This window comes from Hyposmocoma kahamanoa, unplaced genomic scaffold (genome assembly GCF_003589595.1).
Source record: "Hyposmocoma kahamanoa isolate Upper Pololo Valley unplaced genomic scaffold, ASM358959v1 94, whole genome shotgun sequence".
In the NCBI taxonomy this organism is placed as follows: domain Eukaryota; kingdom Metazoa; phylum Arthropoda; class Insecta; order Lepidoptera; family Cosmopterigidae; genus Hyposmocoma; species Hyposmocoma kahamanoa.
In genome coordinates, this window is record NW_020654878.1 from 7,495,257 (window position 1) to 7,511,624 (window position 16,368).

Below are 16,368 nucleotides of genomic sequence, written 5' to 3' on the forward strand. Positions count from 1 at the left end.
ATTTTAACGCCCTATAAGTTCGGACACTTTTTAGCGCGGACCTGACGTCCATATAATTGTAAGTCAATGATGTTTTCTTAGTTTTTGTTTAATACCAATAGGAAATTCGTATTACATTGTCAAATAGAATTTTAAAAAAAATTAAATTTCTACACGTATTTTTTAGCGACACGCGTATCCATAAGAATTGCAGTGTCACTCAGAGCTTTAATTCGCAAAGATCTTAGGGGCACTTCCATTGCGTCCGTTACCCTGAGACATATGTCGACAAGTCCCATGTGCCTGTAATTTAGTAGCAGTAGAGCTCCTTGTGAGAGAGTTGTTCCAGGGTAGTATTGCCACTTTACCTATTTCTGCCGCCAAGCAGTAATGTGGGCATTATTGCCTTCCGGTTTTAAAGAGTAGGGGTGCTGGTGAAATTACAAGCACCTGGGACTTGTCAACTTAAAGTCTCATGGTGACGGGCGTTGTTGCAGTATCCTTCCGGTCTTTGCGCCTTAAAGCTCTGAGTGGCATTGTAACTGTTATGAACAGGCGTGTAGCTTACAATCAGGCCCACGACTTATTCATCCCGTAACTCGGTATTACAAAAAAAAAATCACCAGCACCTTTCTAACCCGGAACGCAGTAATGCTCACATTACTACTTGGCAGCAGAAATAGGTATGGTGGCAGTATTTCGCTGGACGAACTCTTGCACAAGGAGCTTTACTGCTGTTAAAATGTATCTCTTTAAATGTATCTCTTTACATGTATAATACAAAATTGTAACTGTTTCTTACATAGAGTAAACAATAAATGCATATTACCTAATGTAAACGCTTATTAGCATAAACAGATTTTAAAATTCGTTTGTAGTCAATGTTGAAATGCATATTACTGCCTCAGCACTATTACTGATATTGCTATGGCAACGGCCATTATTCAATTTGCAGTGTAGCGCAAGTAATATACGTTACCATCTCAACCAGTTTTTGAACATTGTAGTTTTAAATATAGCATGCAATAAGCTCAAAATAGTCGCAGAGCGTAGTTAGTCTTATCTTACTAATATGTACAAACGCATGCCGTGTAAACTTGTAAATGAAACGACACAATTACTCCGGCCAGAATATTTCTTGTTTTGACCATTTGTTTGTGTTTTTTTTGTTTTGTTTTAAGTATCCTAAATAAATAATAAAGAAATTTTAGACGACGGCTATATAATTTTTGATGGGTTTACGTCCGTTGAATTTCCATACTAAACATCAGCTGCATGTTTTCTATTTTTATGCGTTTTGATAACAGTTATTTCATAAATAGTTAGTATGAAAGTGATCTGTTTTCTTGAGAACAATAATAAATCCTGAGAAATATGTATATATATATAAATACATAACGTACGTTATTACATAGACTAAATGCTCAAATTTGTAGCTCTAAATAAAGAGGCAGGAACTCCCTTGACTCCGTTCAACCAAGTGCGTGTCGGTTGTTCCAGCAATTAGAGCGCGAACGCTTCGGGGAGATGAGTAAACTAAGTTACAGATACGCCTTGTAGCTTTCTTTAGTCTATTAGGAATAATTTGCTATCTATTGTTTGCCATAATATGGACTATGTTATTAAAAGTATTCGATACATTGATAACCTCGGTGATTTAATGGTTATTTGAAATGAAATGATATTACAATCCAAGTTAGTTTTTTTAGCATTCAAAATTCATGACAAAATAAACAATACATTGCATTGCATTAAAATTACATTATAAGTCACATTTACATTATATTACATGTCATGAAAAAACAATAAAATACAACAACAAAATAAAAAATAAATTATAATATGGTAAACATTACACATTACAACGTTACGGTATTCAGGAAATGAAACTATTTTTTCGGATCTTTAGATCGATTTATCGTGTATAATTGTTTTTTAAACAAACCAACGTTTTGGGCACTTTACAGGTCCCATGGTCATGGCTAGTGAGCCAGAGTTCAGAATGCTGAATCTCACTTTTGAAACACAAACTTTGCAATTGACTCACGGCTGAATGTCAGCGTGACTATGGGAGCTGTAAAGGGCCCGAAACGTTGGTATGTTTGAAAAAAAAACCGCTATTCGTAATTAACTAAAACACAAATAATTGTTTGTTTGTTGTTTAATAAATGTTTTTTTTTCCTCTCAGCCTCAACCTCTGCACAGAGTACTAAAAAAACCGACCTCAAAAGTTATTAGTCCCCTATTTTGCGACCCTCAAATTTAAATGGAACTACTATTGAGGTATCCTCTTTCCAACAAAAAAGAGTCATCTAAAACGGTTCACAAATGCAGTTATCGCGTAAAATACATACAAAAAAACAGTCGAATTGAGAACCTCCTCTCTCTCTCTCTCTCCACTTCTTTTTTGAAGTCGGTTAATGAAAAAAAAGAACAACAAATAGTTTCATTTCGTATGTGCAATAATCGCGATAACCTAAGAACATTTCATTGTATCATTTGATTTTAGGAAATAAGGGATTCTGTAATGTGAATTTTGTGACTCATGTTATTCTAGAAGTAACTTCTTTAATTAATGCTGCATCTTTGATATCTGTCGGTATCATATTGTATGCCAGTGCTCTTATTACGTAAGTAGATTGCGCATATTACGGTTGATTCCTGGTTAAATCAATTTAGAAAGCCAATTTCTATTTACTTTTTTTGTCAGAATATTTTACGTAGGCTCTCCTTTGTTGTAACCTCATGGTTGTGCCAAAGAGTCCTTTCATTGTTTTGGTATAGTTCGTGAAATATTATCTAGGCTGATTCAACTTATTGGCGTATCCTTAGAGAAGAATGGAACAAAAGAGTCAGTGAAGCACGTGCCATCTGTTACTGAACACAGCTAGAATGGATGGAAACTTTAAGTTTGCAAGTTAAAAGGTTACATTACATTGTAACTAAAATTAAAGGAAAATTACAACTAAGATAAACAAAATTTTTACAATATTGTGCAAAAAATACTATTTTAAAATATAAGCGTAACATATGGATCAAACGAGATCAAACGCTTGTACACAATCATTATTCATTATAAATGTATCAAGACCGTTTATTTCGTTTACATTTTTTTAAAAACAAGAGTTTTAGTACTATTGAAACCATAATAAATAGATAAGTCATTGTACGACCTCGGTTGCCTAACGGTTTACAATGTGGGCGCTGAATGCGGAGGTCCCGGGTTCGATTCCAGTTAGGAGCAATTTGGGAAATGAAATTTTCTAAATTTGTTCTGGGAAGTGTTTCAGAATTCCGTTACTCAGACAACAGGGAATTCCTTGGTTTGATACCAGGTGTGGTTGTCTGGCACACATATCAAAATATTAAAGTTTCTAATAGTATTCCGTGAACTATACTTATAGTATATGGAATTCCCCAGAATAAAACCTCGTCATTGGTTTGATTGTGTGATTCATTTATTAGTTATTGCCAATGTCATTGGATGGAAACATGAGTTACTAATGCTCATCTATTTTATAATATACTGCATAATTGCGTAGGAAATTGTAGGTATTTCATTGAAAATAAATGACAAGCGTCTTGTGTTCTTGGAAGTGTCCACTTAGTTTGTTACTAATTAAATACGGGTTAGGGTTATTATTATAGTTATGTATTCTAGACTCCCTTGTTACCCGTACATAACCAAGTTAATACTAGTTAATACCAGTACTGGGAGAGGAATAATGGATCCTGTTACAAAACTATGGCGGCCTGTTAATGTACGAGGAAAAAGCAATAGAGCTCTTTGTAAAAGAGGCCGTCCAGGGCACTATTGCCTCATTACTTATTTTTGCCGCCAAGCAGTAGCGTTCCGGTTTTGAAGGGTAAGGGTGCTAGCGAAGGTACAGGCTCATGTGACTTGTCAACTTATGTCTCCGGGTGACAAGCGCAATGACATTGTCCTTCAGATCTTTGCGATTCAAAGCTGTGAGTGACTCTGCAACTGCTATGAGTTGTCGCGTACGACTTGTTCGTTCCGCCACTGGTATATTAAAAAAAAACTCACTACCTCCCCTTTTTCCATGGCTTAAAAGATAAATTTTGTTTTTTTTTCAATGACGGTGATTTTTCAATGATATTACAGTCAGTCGGGTCAGGGATTCAAGGTTAAAGAATTTTCTTTACAAACGGACATCAAAATAGGCTATTGAATTCTGCTTCATACAAGCGTATCTTAATCGGCTTTAGAAATTATAAAAAGCAATTTAGCTTGGTAACGGTTAATCTCTTTTTGTTGGAATTTGATGGGTAAAATTCTATTAAGTTTACTGTAACATGATTGTTTTGTCTAGCGTAATGGCAGACCATTAGACAGATCTTTTGTATGTATTTCAAAAGACTTTAACTTAAAAAATAATTAGGAGTTTGCTAAAATATGACGGATGATGGGCCTTTATTGTTTTGTTTATAAATATGGAAGACGACTTCTAGTCAAGTTTAGTCCGCCCAACGCAACCTTCTCACAGTATCATGTCAAATAAATATTATTATATTGGCAACAAGAGCTATATTTGGCACAGAAGACATATATATATTGCATATCCTCACATGGTGCATTTCGAGTGCATCACTAATGCAAAATAGCAATTGCAATGATGTGACTCTGTCCTTAATTATAACTTTTTTATAAAAAAACTGACCTCAATAGTTTGTGGAATTTATCTATTTGCTAAGTTTTATTGAAATCGGTTACCGGAAAGTACGCTAAACCGGATTCATCCCCTACTTTGCCACTGTTAGAGTGACCAATACCGAGGTATCCGCTTTCTATTAAAAAAGAATCTTCGAAATCTGTTCATAAATGCATCTAGTAAGTAATCGCGTAACACACATACAAAAAATACATTCGAATTGAGAACCTCCTTCTTTTTTTAAAGTCAGTTAATTCAAAGTTGTCGAGGATTTAGTTCGACTTTAGCAAGTTAATTTATATCTCAGACTGACATGTTTTCTCATAATTAAGTAACTACTTTTATCAATCAGTAAAAAAATACCGGGGTTTGATGCGAACAAATTCAAATCGTTGTTTTTAGGGAGTCAGCACACATGGAATCGAGGTCAGCCAATCATGTTTTACCACATTTGTTGAATAAGACTGGCCGTCGTCGCCGCCTTCGCTCGAAGGGATATGAAACGGAGTTGCTCGTTCGCGTGTAGTCGATATTTCCGAATAGTATGGACGTATTTTGTCGTGGTGATTGTACTACCTACTTGCGAGTTTGCTCTGCTGTAATTTCTTAATATCCGAAGGTGGATTTCCTATCCAGTTTCGAGTGCTTTCTGCTGTCGTCGGCGCATAACGAATCGGCTGCCTGTCGAACTTCAAATCGCGTCCGTACAGCGCCAACGACGGTTGAACGCACCGAATCCGTTCAGACAAAAGTTATTGGTGATGCAGATATTTTACACAACAACGAATGTGCATGCGGTGCTGATTTTCAACAACTTCAACATCAGCAGATGCCGATGCGGGATGTTGATTATATGTATTTCAAAAGTATATGAAAAATCTGCAGATCCTTATTGAATCTACACGGAAAAAAACCTTTTTAATAGTTTTGTGACATTTATTAATAAAAAAAAATCACCCTGCATACTGAAATTTGATCAAAGTTAAGAGCGACGTTTTGTAAGTTATTCCAGCGTGTCGTCATCCCTTTCATATCACGCATTAAAAATCTACAATGAATATCAGCATCGATTAGTACGTGGACTGATGCGGATATTTTAATATATACGGATTATCTACGGAGGCGGATGCCGATATTCGCAACAACCGTGGTTTGGACGTCTTCAGTGCATTCAGCCATCGTTTGCGCTGTACGGACGCGATCGGAAATCGGCAGGCAGTCCATTCCTTGCCGGTCTGTGTCTAGTCGCGTTGTCAGCGAAAGGCACAATGTCTTTTTTGCATTTATTACATATTGGCATAGAACTTTTTCAATCTGTCTAATGCGATTACGCCTAGATAAGTGTGGTGACTCCCTTAGAAATACTGTTCAAACACTTCAGAACAGGCATTGTTCCGTAGAAAATACAGAAAGAAAATACCCAATGGTAAATTATGGCCTACATTCAGAAAGTTCTCCCCATACCATCAACTACGCGTATAAAAGCAGCGGTTATTTTATGTAGAAGTAAACGTACAGAGGTGATATTATATCCTGTGCAAGATAATATATTTGTTGGTATAAGGCATTTAAATTACCATAATCTAGTTTCAACACGGACTATTTCACTTGTAGGCTGTCAGGGGTCAGCCGTAAACCACGGGTGAATTGTGAGTCGCGGTTTATCGTGGGTCGGTGATATCTTGGTATATATATCACTGTGAATTGGATGGAAAAGTCTTGAGTTTTCTTTGAGGCAACGGGTATTTACAGTTTCTTTATAGCAACATACATATCGAAACCTCCAATGAACACTACGGCAACTTAATTTTTCGACTTGTTCTGTTTTTATTTTGCTACTTTGTGTTTTTCACAAAATTCCTTTTTTGTTTCGTTTTTCGAATTTTGTACTTTGTTTCTTTAATTTTTTTTTTCACAAAATCGGGGAGCATAATATTATAAAATAAATATGTTTGTTTACAAAAATAACAGAAAATGATCAAAAATATAGATGGCGTTGTGTTCTTTGGAGGTATCGTTATATTTATTTAATTTGATTGTACCATGACGCTTTTTAATACCTTGGTATTCATATATTTTTGGGAAAATACTTCACTTATTTGTTATTATTATTGATACAAAGACTGAACAAACATATGCTCTTCCAACTGAGCTATATAGTGGTAACTCCGGTTCAGCATATAAAACTCTGACTCGATTCCTGTCAGAACGAAGGAATTTTTCTTCGTATTTGTTCGGTCTTTGTGCATAATAATAAGTATTTATTTAGTCTTCTTTGTAATTTGTTGGTTCCTCGCAGATAGCGTTGGGGCGGACAATATGTTTTATTCATACAAATAAACTAAGATTTTGGTAAAACCGGAACATTCTGCATGGAGCAGTTGATTATTCCGCACCTACATAACACTCAGATTACATCTATATATAACTATACTCGTATATATGCATTTGGGAGGAAAAATAACGTCTGATATTGATTATTTCTAGTGCTACATTTTCTATTAGTATGCCACAGATATCATTCTTAATGAGTTACCGTTTTGAGAAATTTTAAAAAGGTAAAAGAATCTAAGATTTTATTGAGATTTTTTGTGAAATAAATCCACTAATTTTTATTATGATTATTAATACTGTAACCGGTGGAAATGAAAGACTAGAATTTTGGAAAAAACGTGAGAAACTTTCATTGGAGCAGCGTGCGGCTGGCGCGATGTTGGCCATATGACTCACGGACGAGGCCGTTAGGTCCCCACCAACCCGTCGACCCTTTGGACATTTTAATGTTCGCAGGCTGCTTTTTTGAAAGGATCTTTTTTTTATTTATGTAAACAAATTTTACCACTTAACTTTTAACAAGTTAAAAATAAAACTTGTGTTTGTTAGCGATGCGAGTTAGCGTGAATTTGTTTCACAAAAAATCTCAATAAAATCTTAGATTTGTTATCATCTTAAAATTTCTCAAAACGGTAACTCATTAAGAATGTAGAGTAGCACGTAGCACTAGAAATAATCAACATCAAACGTAATTTTTCCTCCCAAATGCATATACACAAAGAGATTTAAAAAAAGGTTCTAAAAACTCTTACTAGATGTCACTAGTAGCGCAGAATGTAGAAAAATCCAATACAAAGATCTTTAACAAAAAAAACACAAGAGAATTTCGTCAACTCGATAACTTGACCCGTAGCCCAGTTGGCAACAGCAATACTACGGTGCAGTATTCATACACAGGGTTCAAGTCCTATAGGGTTGAAGAACATTTTTCTATGTGTTCGATCTTTGTATTAATAATTATGATAAAAATCTAAGGTTGTTATTTTTGCTGCTATCAAAATGTGTACATAATTAATGATTTTCATAATTTTTAGATTTCCCTATTGTTTGGGTTTTCAAATGATAGTTTTTTATTGCAATTAAATGAAAACTACGCTAGTGAAATCAGTTAAAATTATAGCTTAATATTGAGTACCTAACCATAAATAGAGACGAAATTTAATTTGTTTGCAAACTATTCTGCCAAATCATTACTGTGACAACTGCACTCCGATTAGCCAGCCCGAATTCGAAACAATTGACGGGTGTCGTCAATTGTTTCATTTCAAGTCGACCAGTTTAACTTGAGCTATGCTATAATGGACGAAAATTGAAAATTATATATTTAGTATTGAATTATCGATGAAATGTGATTCCGTTTATTTTGTAATTAGATCTTTTGCTGTTTTTCCCACACCACCGAATGGAACAGCCCTCATTGTTAGAGATATTATCTTTATTACAAGAAATACGGATTATTTTTGGAATATACGGAGACGTACACACAGGTCAGTTGTTGGCGCTGTACGATTTCAGTTTTCTAATTTGTGATTTCAGCGCAAACGCGAGTCGATATTTAAAAGTGATATAAGACCCAATTGCCTGATGAGTTGCCAGGGATAGACGGCCCTTATTTCGTCTCCATTTCTGGTTATGCACTCGATGTAGCTTAAAAACCATACAAATCAGTATTGTACGGGCATTACGCAAACTTACTGATCGCTCCTTGTCCGTGACATAACGGACCGAATCACTAACCAACGGGTACAAAATGAAACTGAATTGCACATACATGTTCATTCTTAGCTTCTAATCTTCTTGTATCAGATTATCCCGCCTTAATTGCAGGACATTAGATCTTAGCTTGCCTTAGCTTGCATTTATGACTTTATTAACTCCTCACTTGGAGAACTCAGACTCGAAGAAAATACTCGGACTTAACTTATTACTTAAAAATGACATTCTCACTTTCCAACAAACACAACTTTACTCAAGGTCTGGCAATTTGCTCTTTAATATATTTTATACTGTAGACTTGGATTTGCCTTAAAATTAAATCATTCAAGAAAAATTTTACTCTAGATCTGGCAGTATGGTTAAGACGTCTTAGCCTGTCACGAATAAATTTACTACTCAAAGCTTCTTTGATAACTGTCAATGCTATGTCAAATTCTTAGACGATGGAAAAAAACAAAGGAAGTCACATTTCACATCTAGATGGTTTTTCCGTGTCACGTAGATAACAAATGTATTTGACTACAAATTTTTTGAAAAAAAAAAGAAAGAAGACTATTCAAGCCAGTTTTATAAAACGTTACAAGGAAATTGAAAGTTACCCAATTTGATGGTATAAATATTTAATTAAATAACTTTTCAGCTATTTTTAACTTATGTAAATATTTTTTACTTTCTATTGTAAGTTGAAAAACCTTAAAATATTGTGATAGCATAGACGTAGTTAATTTATTTGTAATAAACATGTAATAAAATAAATATTAGTTAACCACGCCTTTCGCTCTTGTCAATCATCATATGATTTCGATGTTGCCAGTACTAGAGATATTTATTTTTTAACAGAACATTATAATTTTGAGTTATTTTTCTTAGCATTAGGGATGGAAGTATGTTATCGATAAATGTACGGTCTCCTTCATCAATCTGTTTGAAGCATTTGCTGTTTAGATATGAACTAATTACTCCTAAGCTGCTGATTTAACTGTGAATGAAAACGGCGTGAGGAAACCTGCTGAAACTGTAAATTCAACCTTTTGGTTAAAGTGTTTAAGCTGCATTAGCCTAATGTGGTGAACTTTCACCTAAACCATCTCAATGGATTCGTGCTACGGGTACAAATAGACAAAGAACAAAAGGCGAGGTTTGATTTGTAATATGTCACTTAATGGACCTAAAACTTAAAATAATATTATTTTCTTTAATTTTAGCGTAATAGGTACGTATGTTCTTTCAGTCTACATCAAATGTCATCACAGTTACGCTGAAGTAAAATGTTCTGCCCGAACTGTGGGGTATTCTTTTAGATATACCAACCAACCTAATTCTATGATCACCATATTCATTCAATGACGTTATAGTATTTTGTTGTTGTGGGTAATATAAAATGAAACAATGAAGGTATTATATGTTGCTTTAAAAAGACGCCTAACAGTTTTTAGTCGATAATTTTATCGATAATATTTTTGATACCCCTTAATACGATTCACTTCTAAAATGTAATCAATACAAAAAAATTCACGCTAGGAAAGCAATCACAGTCAAAGACTCCAATTAACTAACGTACGAAAGAAATTTAAAATGTCGTCGTCAACAACCTCGCTGCCCTGGACAACACCCACATACTCGACCACGGAATAACAAACTAATGGACGTGTGAAACGGGCATTCTTTTGTAGCCATATTTATGATCTATGAGTCACGACTGGCCTTAGTTGGGCGTCAACTCTCGCATACATGGTCGGTCATTTACAGTGGTGCAAATTATAATAACAACGCAACACACTCATAGTCCCGCACTACGGAAACCCTGTGTCGCTGGTGCCATGGACACACACATAGTCAACCACAAATGACACCCAAACTCGCGAGAGAAATAAATGTAGGCCATACACATACTTCTCCCGGCTTGGGAATCGAACCCAGGCCCTCTGCGTGGCAGTCCGGCATGGTAACCGTTCGGCGACGGAGGCAGTTATGGACTAAATGTTTTTTTAAAATGGATTGTTACAATGTCCTTTGTTTTTATAATAGTATTTTTAAATTCTATTTAGACATAAAATTTTAAACGAAATTTTCTTTTATAAATGTCATCAGCGCCCGAAATCCGCTCGCACTTCGTCATTTCACAGAAACACACAAGTTTTACATTTAACTTCTTTGATGTATGATTATTTATTGGCATCTTGTCATTAGGGTCATTAGGGTTTGGCAGCTGGATCTCGGCCGGGGTGGCCGGAAGATGGTGGATGAGACTCGCACAGGACCGATTGAGCTGGCGTACAAAAGAGGAGGCCTGTACCCAACAGTGGGTGTTAACAGGCTGAGATGATGATGATGATCCTGTCATTATTAAGTCGTTTCTCAACCTAATATACATGAAATGTACTGAAGTAGATATTTTGAATTGCGATCTGCGACCTTATGATAAATAAGGTTAAAGGTTAATGTTGTCAACTGGAAAAAATTTCAATTACAAAATTTTCGCGCGCAATTGTGCAGAACTGTGAAAAAAGAAAAATAAATACGAGTGCTGCTACGCTTCGATAGGGAATCGACAGTCCGCCAAGTTATACAGTCAGCTAAAATCGTCTTATTTATAATTCAATCAATCTCTGTCAACTCACACTGGCGCAGAGTCGAAGCGTCGCGACGCGTCATGTTTTTCGCCTATAGTATATTCATCTCTATTTTCCCACTATTAAGGTGTACATTTGTGTTACTTGGTATTTGGTGTAACGGGCTGGTGTACATTTGTGTTATGCAAATATGGAGTTAAACGTCGACGCGTGTCGACGCGCTTCGCCGCGCGTTACTTGAGCGCAGTGAGGCGTCAGACGCCGACCACACTGTGATCCGGGCGCACTAATGCGAGAGTCGACGCGTGACGACGCGGGTCGCCAAGCGTTGTAGTTGAAAAACAGCACGCGACGCGACGCTTCGACTCTGCGCCAGTGTGAGTTGGGCCTTATATTTCTGTTAGAGATAGACAAATGTGAAGTTTTTTAAATTTTGCAGAGTGAATCTTCACGTCTCCCAGACCCGTTCTCTAAAATATTTTTTTCCATCCTCTAAGCTAAAACGGGATGTCAATTATGAGGATGGAAAAACTTATTAGAGGATGGAAAAAAAATAAAAGAAATAATAATAATAGTTTCCATAGTCTAAGTGGAAAAAAAAGGATGTGACACTGATTGTTATGTTTTTCATTGTTTTCGTAAAGGAAAAGGCATGGGTTTAAAACGATATAGCCAAGTTTTGGTCATAGAAACTAGCGTAGCGTAATCCTAGGTGTGTGGTCTATACATTATCGTTGTTTTTTTTTGGTATTGGTTTTTCGCGTTTCATCAACTTACAAGCTTTTTGACTTTTCTTTTTAAAACGGGGAAACTTATGATATAAATAGGAAATTTGGAAACGGATGATATTATATGTATACTTAAAACAAGGGCAACGGGCAATGATCTTATACTATACACTAAGATCATTGGCAACGTGATTGTCGAAAGAAGTGTTCTGTTTGTTTTCGGTTGAGTCGTTAGAGGATGGAATAAAACCCAAGGAAATAGTCAAACTATGAGTCAAAGTAAGACTTGGTGTATGCCTATTTTTTTGTGAAAAGAACAAAAAAAATTACCAAGACCTGGCTGTATGGTGTCAAACTTTTGCCTTTTCCTTTACGGGAAGAATGGAAAAAAAACAACTTAAAACTATTTTTTGGCATTTAGAAAAATGTTAAGTTGGATTTTCAATATTTAATCATTTGTAGTATTAAATTTTTCATCACCATTAACAAATATGCGTGGCGAAAAACAATCAGAGGATGGTAATAGTGACACGACTAACAAAAACAATCCAGCTTTGGATTTTCCAGTTGAAAAATGGCTACTACCTATTATTGGATTTGTAAGAATACCGGATAGTTTTATGTATTAATTTTGATCTTGTGACACTTATGTACTCATATTTTCCTACTTTATAAAATACGCCCTGTGTTTAGACTCTAAGTGTACTGTATGATTATGTGTTACTATAGTTTGCATTTATAAGATTTTCTTTCATATTAGAACAGACGTCGTAATATAGAAATATACGTTAATTTAAAAGTAGAGAATCCAAGAGATCTATTATTTAATAAAATAATTATATTGTTTTTCTAGTTACTCGGATTTTTAGCCACACTATGTATATAGGTACCAAACGAGGGAGTTAATTAGTATGAGGAGTGCAATTTTGACCTTTACTTTGGCTACGTTCGTTGCTATTTCAATAATTTTCACCATCGTCTCGGTGCTTCTACTTTTTGCGTCTATAGAAGTAAGAACTTGTAACTAATACATTTGTAAAATATTTTGTGGAAAATGTACGGTCAGTAAGAGATTAGAGTATTTGAACTGGATTAAACAATCAATACAGGTTTTTTTTTTATTTGTGGAATTGGAGAGTAAACTACTGACTGTACATTAAGCTGGTTTATTTTTTATACCATATTTAAAAATCGTAAAAAGATAGTTGTTGTGACTCATTTCATTAGTGCGACGGCTTTGTCCTTCTGCACTTTCTACACTAAAGCGTGACACACAGGGGGACGGGTGCTGGACGGGCGCGTGTCGGGTCGGGTGCACGGCGGGTGTAATTAACGGAATTACACCCGCCATGCTCCCGACCGGACCTGACACGCGCCCGAGCCGCACCCGCTGTCAGTGTGTTTCACGCTTTAGACTTGGCTTGGGATGATTTTTTATTATTATTGATACAAAGACAGAACAAACAAATGAATAATTACTTCTAACTGAGGTAACGGATCGAGCGAGTTAGTAGAGCGATATCCCCGTTGACGCAAAAGACGCAGGCATCCAGTGAGATCGAATAATTTTTGTTTGTGTTTGTATCAATAATTGAGCAATTTTCATGTTCGTTTTCACATCCTAATTTCGGTGGCAATTTTTATTATTTGAAGATTCTAGAATATTATCCCGAAGTATTACTTAATATTCGAGTGTAAATAACCTGAATTATTTAATATTTCACGATAGTATACTCGATACTTAAATAATAAAAATTGCCACCGAAATTAAGTAAGGAACATTAGTCCAAAAATTACTCAATAATAACAAACAATCATGGTGGTAAAAATGTAATATTACAAATAATATACGGGGTTTTTTATTACTAGACGGATGGTAACTAAAATATTGAAAATAGCAATTTCACCTAATGGCGGCTTTATTAACCTCTGACGCAAAAAGAAAGGACTAATAAGCCTTTGTTTATGTATCTGTCTGTATTCTCCCAAATAGTTCGACTAATCTGAAGGCGGTTTATGTTTATTTGTACGCTAATTTAATCGGGGTTGATCTTAGATGTGTTTGACATCAATTCTGTTGTTTAAAGATCATCAGCTTTTTTCAAAGAAAGTGTGGGGTTCAAAGGCCTGGGTCTGCTCCCTGCAAGCCATCCGCCGAGACGTCCCAGTATTATGCGCTTGCGTATCCTGGGGCACCTCTCCATGGCAGTGGAGTTAACTTTTGGATTATAGTGGGTATACGGGACTACGGCTCAGGAGTCTCACATAATCGATCGTTGCTCCCCTGAGGCGAGTGGTATGTGTAACACATGTCCCAGCGAAAAAACTATTATTCCCACTTGTTCCGTTGTACAGTTTTGTTGACCGGACATGGGACTTGTTAACTTATGTCTCAGAATGATAGGCGCAGTGGTAGTGCCTCTCCGATCTTTGTGTTTTAAAGCTCACGAGTTGTTCGCCCTGTCACTTGGTATTGTAAAAAAAGATTATGGAATAGAAATAAAATTCTGAACAATTCTGAATTTGAGTCACTCTTGACCAAACGACGATAAACATGAGAACAAACACGTCCACTATTTGATGTCATATGGTTAAAAACCGAGTGCTTCAATTCTATAGCGAATGGCGCGTGTGAAGACCCGCCCTATTCAACATGAGTGCATCGCGAGATTATGCAATGTTTGCGCCCGTACACAGTGCGCATCGGGCGTAAACATACAAGCCGTGCTGCTACGTTTGCACGGAGTTACCCTACATGTTTTATTATACTATGGATGTACACTATTTCAGCCCGTTTCCGTCGAGCCCGGAGAAGATGCTTCAACCAACATTTTTAAATAAGAAATTACAAACAAATATTTTATTTATTACAGAAAGACTCTCCTCAAGTGTCGCGGTACTTGTGGTTAACTATTGTACACTTGTGCTTGCAAAATGTTTTAGCGATTGTAGTACCTATCCTTTTGATATTCGAAAAGAACGCTCCTACAGAAGCAAGTTTGAATTGGATGGTCGTCGTCATGATAGTTGGCCTTGGTAATTATTCAAACATTAAATGGATTCCTCATTTTTACAACAATTCTCTAATTATTATTTTAATATAAATTTTAGAAATGTACTTGAGTTCAATGAAAACCTATTTTTAATTAAGAATAAGAACAAGCTGACGTTAATTACTAAAGTTTAATTCCTAAAACTCTAACTCTAACTCTAATACTCAATGGAAACTATATAAGGCTTTTCTATTGAAAGTCATAATTTAAATCCTGAAGTTTTATTTAATCCGTTTGGAATGGTTATTTATTTTAATTAATTTGTTTTAACAATTTGCGGTTTTTGCCTGAGAGAAGCTGATAGGGGTGAATTGGATTTTAGATGAAATGGTGGAGCTTGTAGCTGTATAATAATTAAAAATTGTTGATTTCTGTTGAGATCTAAAGAGAGATTTAAAGTACTTTAGCTCCATGTGTTAGCCATGAGACACCATGTAAGACCGTTTCAAAATGTCAAATTTTTGCACTATTGATGCTCGTTTACATTTCATGACATTGTGTTCTCATATTCATATGAATTAATGTATATTTGTTTTGTTTCATTTCAGGTTGGACACATTTAACCATAAGGTTCAGAACATTTACAAATGCTTTCATTTTTACCAGATATTAAGATCGATGTCTTCAAATTTGTTATTTATTCAAAAATATCTTACAACTTTTCAGTGAGTTCGATTTCCAAGATTTAGTGAAAATTGAAAAATTGTTCAATAAAGCAACATTGTTCAATTATTAACAGAATATTGTTTAAATTTGCGATATCTTAAATTTATTGACATGGAAAAAGTTAACACGTTATTTAGAATTTAATAATTAGCAAATTTCTTCTTTTCGGTCACTAGATGATCAAATTATGTTTATAAATTAATAAAATAAATATAAATAAAATAATTTTGTTTAATTTCTCACATATTCCCGAAATCATGTCATGACAGCAGTTGTATGCTGGATGACTTCTTCAGCACTATTAACGCAGTGTTACGCGTATCATTCAGCTAGAAAAGCGGAGTTCATTCTAACTCATCAATTCTTAATAAAGATAATATAAAAGAGATGTATGCTGCATGACTTCTTCAGCACACTAGCACAGTGTTACGCGTAGCATTCAGCTAGAAAAACGGAGTTCACACTACCTAATCAATTCTCAATGAAGATAATACAAAAGACATTTGTATGCTGCATGACTTCTTCAGTACCATTAACCCAGTGTTACGCGTATTATTCAGCTAGAAAAACGGAGTTCACACTAACTCATCAATTGTCAATGAAGATAATACAAAAAAGATCTATTTTGCTGGACTCGTCAGCACTA

At 35.4% G+C, this 16,368-nt stretch overlaps 1 long non-coding RNA gene across 1 annotated transcript; it reads left to right on the forward strand.

Annotated features, from left to right (window-relative positions):
* Positions 1–12,499: 12,499 nt before the first annotated feature.
* LOC113238029 lies at positions 12,500–15,814 on the forward strand. Its single transcript, XR_003311077.1, has 4 exons — positions 12,500–12,602; positions 12,857–13,013; positions 14,877–15,039; positions 15,605–15,814. It is a non-coding gene; the product is annotated as an uncharacterized LOC113238029 (long non-coding RNA).
* Positions 15,815–16,368: the final 554 nt, after the last annotated feature.